The sequence below is a fragment of the Equus caballus genome, chromosome 9 (genome assembly GCF_041296265.1).
Source record: "Equus caballus isolate H_3958 breed thoroughbred chromosome 9, TB-T2T, whole genome shotgun sequence".
NCBI lineage: Eukaryota > Metazoa > Chordata > Mammalia > Perissodactyla > Equidae > Equus > Equus caballus.
Genome location: NC_091692.1, coordinates 3,368,435 through 3,374,468, shown reverse-complemented (window position 1 = coordinate 3,374,468; position 6,034 = coordinate 3,368,435). Strand labels below are relative to the sequence as shown.

General features: G+C 41.3%; 1 protein-coding gene across 1 annotated transcript in view; it reads left to right on the top strand.

Moving 5' to 3' along the window:
• The window catches only part of E2F5 (E2F transcription factor 5), a 35,046-nt gene that overhangs the window by 639 nt on the left and 28,373 nt on the right, over positions 1-6,034 (top strand). The window lies entirely within an intron of this gene.

The following is a 6,034-nucleotide window of genomic DNA, read 5'->3' as shown; positions in this document are numbered from 1 at the left end:
GGTCCTGGCCGCGCCGCGTGCACCTGTGGCGGAGGCGCGGCGGGGGGCCGGCTCTCTGCCGCGAGACCCCCTCCCGGCTCATTCTGCTGTTGGAAATTGGTGGTTTTAATGGGCGGTTCTAGTTGAGACCTTGTTCCCGTTGTTTGGGAAAAAAAAAAAAAAAAACCACAGCAACATTTTGCCACCTCTTCTGGATGAAAGAAGAAAGAAAGTGCCTTCTCCACACCCCACCCCGTTAAAATCATAGCAGTAATCAAAAGAGCTCTTCCTTAGACAGTTCTTTTCATCATCCTGAGGGTTACGGGGGGATGTTGGATTTGCGACTTAATTTGCCGTCTGATATAGATTTCTAAAAGCGAGCTTTGCCATCACACGAAAACGGGGTGTTTTATAGCTTTCGCCCGAACGGGTGGAGGTGCTCAGGGAACTCCCCCTGTTTGATGAGAACGTGCGTTTCGTCTTTTACTAAAGTTCAGGTTTTTCAAACAACAACATGCATCAAAAGCTGTTGGAGGAAACGATAATGGTTTAACCGTTGCCAGCAGGATTTGGAAGGATTCCACGGTGCTGAGGAACAAGAGAATGGGGTCACTTGAATTAAAAGTCAGTCAGCGCACCAAGTTTAAGTAAGAACCAGAGCTTTCAAAACAATAAACAAAAATGATTAGCGAGAGTCAGCAATCACTGCAGACCCTCCTAGGCGTTACCCCTAAATTGGGTCCTACACTGAGGATTGGTCCCAGCACCCAGGGGAGTGCCAGGGCCACCTCACCTGGCTTGAGAGAGTGTCTGCCGTCATCAAGGCGTCTCTAGAGTAACGGAAGCAGCGTCTGAGCAGAAGAGCATCCTCTAGTCCTCTCTGGATGCAGGGCCCTGAGACTCCCAGGGGCCCTTCTCTGAGAGTAGCCCAGGGGCTGAGGGATGTCTTTGAATGCCCACTGCTTTCTCTGGCGGTAGTGTCTGAATTGTTTTACTTTATACAAATGAGGCACGATGCACATATTTTGCATTTGGGAAAGTAGTTTCTACTATCTTCTTTTTGAAGTGTTATTCCTGGAATTTCCCCCCTCCCCCGCCCCCCCCCCCCCCCCCGCTCCCCCCCCTCCCCCGTTTGGAAATACCTTGTTCTCTTTTTTTTCCCCACAGCCCCTTCCTCCCTCCCTGAAAGTGCTTTCTGGCATGTATAGTATTTAAATTGCCATGAACTCAAAGGGATGCTGTTTAAAGAATTTCACTGGAAGTCATGAGGTCATCGGAGAAAGCCAGGGATGTTACAAAACATAGCTTGTAACTGCTATTCAGAACCGAGAAATTCAACTGTAGCCTGTGACCTCAATGAGGAATCAGGGAAGTTTGGGGTTTTCCAGATAAAACTGAACTCTGAGGGCTGACTCTGAGGGCTTCTCTTTCAACTTGCTTCCCGCTATGGTGGAACTTCGCCTTTGCTTGACTTTACAAATTCTTTGGCTTCTTCCTGTTCGCTCTGTGGCGGTATAATTGCTTTCCAGAAGCTGCAGAAGGAGCGCGTGTGGAGTGGAGTTTAGTATTTCATAACAACATTGTTTCATTTGTCCTAGAACTCTCCTAAAAGTTCAGAGGTTTCTGCAGTAACATTATGTCTCATTATATTGACTTGATACTTCTAGAGAACACTTTGAGTATCATTCCTTTTCACATATATGAAAAAAATGTATCTCATTTATTTGCATATATTTTTCATTTATTTACATAGATATGTAAAGTCTTATATATAAAATTCTCATATTGAAATCTTTCCAACGATGTTTCTTATTGTGTACCATAGTAAAAGATCAGTAAGACATTTTTAACAGTGGAGCATGGTGAAGATGGACTGACAATTATGAGTTTCCTCTAATTGGAAATTATAAAATCTTTTTTTTTTTTGCTGAGGAAGATTTGCCCTGAGCTAACATCTGCTGTCAATCTTCCTCTTTTCTTTGTATGTGAGCTGCCACCACATCATGGCCACTAACAGACAGTGGTGTAGGTCTGCCCCTGGGAACTGAATGTGGGCCACCGAAGTGGACCATGCAGAACATAACCAATCAGCCACAGGGGCTAGCCCTATATTTTTTCTTATGTTCTTATTGGGGGGGGGGGGGGGGGGGGGTGTTTTCCAGCATAAGTTATGGATACTTTTGAGTTATACCCTTGACTTTTTTTTTTTTTTTTTTTTTTTGAGGAGCATTAGCCCTGAGTTAACTACTGCCAATCCTCCTCTGTTTTTCGCTGAGGAAGACTGGCCCTGAGCTAACATCTGTGCTCATCTTCCTCTACTTTATACATAGGATGCCTACCACAGCATGGTTTTTGCCAAGCAGTGCCATGTCCGCACCTGGGATCTGAACCGGCGAACCCCAAGCCGCCAAAATGGGATGGGCAAACTTAACCACTGTGCCACCAGGCTGGCCCCTGACATTTTTTAAGAAGCAGTTAATGAAACATCATTTTTGTGAATATCATGAATATAAAATGTTATATCAACCTTCACATCCAAATATCTTGGTTATCCATAAAATATCCAAGACCCCATAGATGTTATTTATTTTCTGACTTATGACACATTCTACTGAAGAATAGGAACATAGTGGTGTATCTTAGTGATGCATTTCTTCTTAGTAATATAACTAATTAAGGATGTAGCTTAACAAAGCTGATCAATTCTAACACAGCTGTTCTAGTATAATTTAACAAGTAAAAAGGAGTAGAAACACCTGGGAAGTGATTTCAGAAAATTTTATTCAATATCTCCCTCCTACGCCCCCACCATATAGTGTCATTTGGGGATGGATAGTTACTATCTCTTTGTTCCAGTGAGATGAGAAGGTAAGTCATGGTCCTTTCAAGCTACATGGTTTGCCAATTTATGCTGTTAATAGCTAACATTTATTGAGAGCTTATGATGTGCCAGGTATTGTATATACTAACTAATTTTATCCTCTTAACAACAGTGGAAGTTCAGGGTTAACATCCCCATTTCACAGAGGAGAAAACTGATAGGTTAACTTGCCCCCTGTCACACAGTAGAAAGTGACAGAGCTAAGATTTGAAACTAGACCATTTTTTCTTATTTTTCTATGTTATACTGTCTTTCAGTATTCCTAAAAAAATAAACTTCGTATTTAAGTTTTTCATCTATATAAGGGTGTGGGTTCCTTCTTATAAAGAAAAATGCGTGAGTATTTTTATTCCTCTACCCCTGATAGAAGAGAGAGAGATTGAGCTTTCGCATTGAAAATTTTGCTGAGCTTTTTAAAGTATGATCAAGATTGCTTATCTCTTTTATTATAATTGTTTAAGTTACAAATTGCCTGAATGATACCTGCATTAATAAGATAAATGATTTATGGTGTTTCTTATCCCACAGGTCCCTGACTCATACCCATGTATGATTAGCTGATTAATACACACCCTGGGAGAAGTAAATCATTTAATCTAAGTCCTTAGTTTGTGACATCAAGCAAAGATTTGGTGTCACAGAATGAAGGAAGAATTAGCCTAAGGAGAGGCATATGGGTAGAACAGCCAGAACTTTAGTGCATGCTTAAAAATTCTCAGGACAATTTCACTTCTGAGTTATATACCCCAAAGAATTGAAAACAGGGTCTTGAACAGATATTTGTACATCTGTGTTCATAGCAGCATTATTCACAATAGCCAAGAGAGAGAAGCAATACAAGTGTCCATTGATAGATGAATGGATAAACAAAGTGTGGTCTGTACATACAATGGAAGGTTATTCAGCCTTAAAAAGGGAGGAAATTCTCACTCATGCTACCACATAGATGAACCTTGAAGACATTATGCTAGGCACAGAAAGACAAATACTGTGTGATTCCACTTATCTGCAGTAACTAGAGTAGTCAAGTTCATAGAGACAGAAAGGAGGAGAGTGGTTGCGAGGAGCCAGAGGGAGGGGAGAATGGGAAGTTGCTGTTTAATGGGTGCTTTGGGCTGATTTGTGGTGCCTCAAAATACGTATGTTGAAGCTGTAACCCTGAGTAACGTCAGAATGTGACTGTTTGGGGAGATAGGGCCTTTAGAGAGGTGATTAAGTTAAAATAAGGTCATTTGGGTGGGCATTAACCCAATCTAGCCTTATAAGAAGAGCAAATATGGACACACAGACACCAGGGATGCATGCCCGCAGAGGAAAGCCGTGTGAGGACACGGCGAGAGTGCAGCCATCTGCAAGCCAAGGAGGGAGGCCTCAGAAGAAACCAAACTTGCTGACACCTTGATCTTGGCCTTGTAGGCTGCAGAACTTTGAGAAAATAAATTTCTGTTGTTTAAGCCCCCCAGTCTGGTATTTTTTTATGGTAGGCCTAGCAAACTAATACTGTGGGTGTAGAGTTTCAGTTTTGCAAGATGAAAAGAGTTCTGGAGAATGGTTGCACAGCAATGTGAATGTGAATGGACTTAAAACTGCTGAACCGTATGCTTAAAAATGGGTAAAATGGTGAATTGCATGTTATGTGTATTTTACCGCTATATGTAATATGTTATATAATAATATATAAAAATATATATACAAAACAACGAGATACCACTACACACGTATTAGAATGGTAAAGATCCAGAACACTGACAACACTGAATGCTGGCAAGGATGTGGAGCAGCAGGAACTCTCATTTGCTGCTGGTGGAATGTAAAATGGCACCGTTGCTTTGGAAGATGGTTAGGCAGTTTCTTATTTAAAAAAAAAGATCTTACTACATGATCTGGTAATCATACTCCATGGTATTTACCCAAATTAGCTGAAAAGTTATGTCGACACAAAAACTTACACACAAGTATTTACAGTAGTTTTATTCATAGTCACCAAAACTTGGAAGCAACCAAGATGTCCTTCAGTAGGTGAATGGATAAACTGTAGTACATACAGACAATGGAATATCATTCCCTACTAAAAAGAAATGAGCTCTCGAGCCATGAAAAGACGTGGAGGAAACTTAAATGCATATTTCTAAGTGAAAGAAGTCAATCTGAAAGGTACTCTATTATTCCAACTATATAGCATTCTGGAAAAGGCAAAACTGTGGAGACAGTAAAAGGATCAGTGGGTGCCAGAGGCTGGGGGGAGGGAGGGATGAAAAGAGGGAGCACAGAGGGTTTTTAGGGTAATGAAACTATTCTGTGTGATGTGATAATGCTACTTTAATGATGGATACATTATTAGATCGTACATTATTAAATGGATGCATCATTATACATTTGTCCAAACCCATAAAATATACAACAGCCCGAGTGAACCCTAATGTAAACTGTAGACTTTAAGTGATGCTAATGTGCCAATATAGGTCCATCGATTGTAACAAATGTACCACTCTGGTGAGGGACGTTGATAGTGACGACAGGGGGCTTGTGGGAAATCTCTGTACTTCCTCTCAGTTTTGCTGTGAACCTAAAACTACTCTAAAAAATAAAATTTATTAAAAATGCATATATAAAGCTGATCTGGATACATCTATTCCATTAAAAATCTCTTAGATAGAAGATGCATGGCTAAATGGGAAAAGAAAATTCTCAGGAGCCTAAAGGTCTACAAAATGATTACTAATAGCCAGGACTAAGTGACTGGCACTATGGGGAATGACTCACTTATGTTAGCTCAGTTAATCCTCCCGACAAAACCGTATGGGAGCTGTTATAGCTCCATTTAGCTGATTAGGAAATTGAGGCTTAAAGAGGTTAAGCGACTTAGGCAGTATCCACAGTAAATGAGAGGAGCTCAGCCTGATGCCAGAATTGATGCCCTGAACCACTATGCGGAACAAAAGGTGTACCCACCTCCCAGGTTTTGGTATAATTTGACAAAAAACTTTATTGGAGGAAAAGAAAGCCAGCTGTCCAAGTTTTTGCATTTCTGGACAGGATAAATGGGCTTGTAGCTCAGACCGTGGTTCTGAGTTCTTGGTCCTGATTCTGCCACTTCCCAGCAGTGTGTCCTTGGGCAAGCCCCACGTCCTGTACAGTTGTCCCCTCTTATCCGCGGTTTCACATTCCACAGTT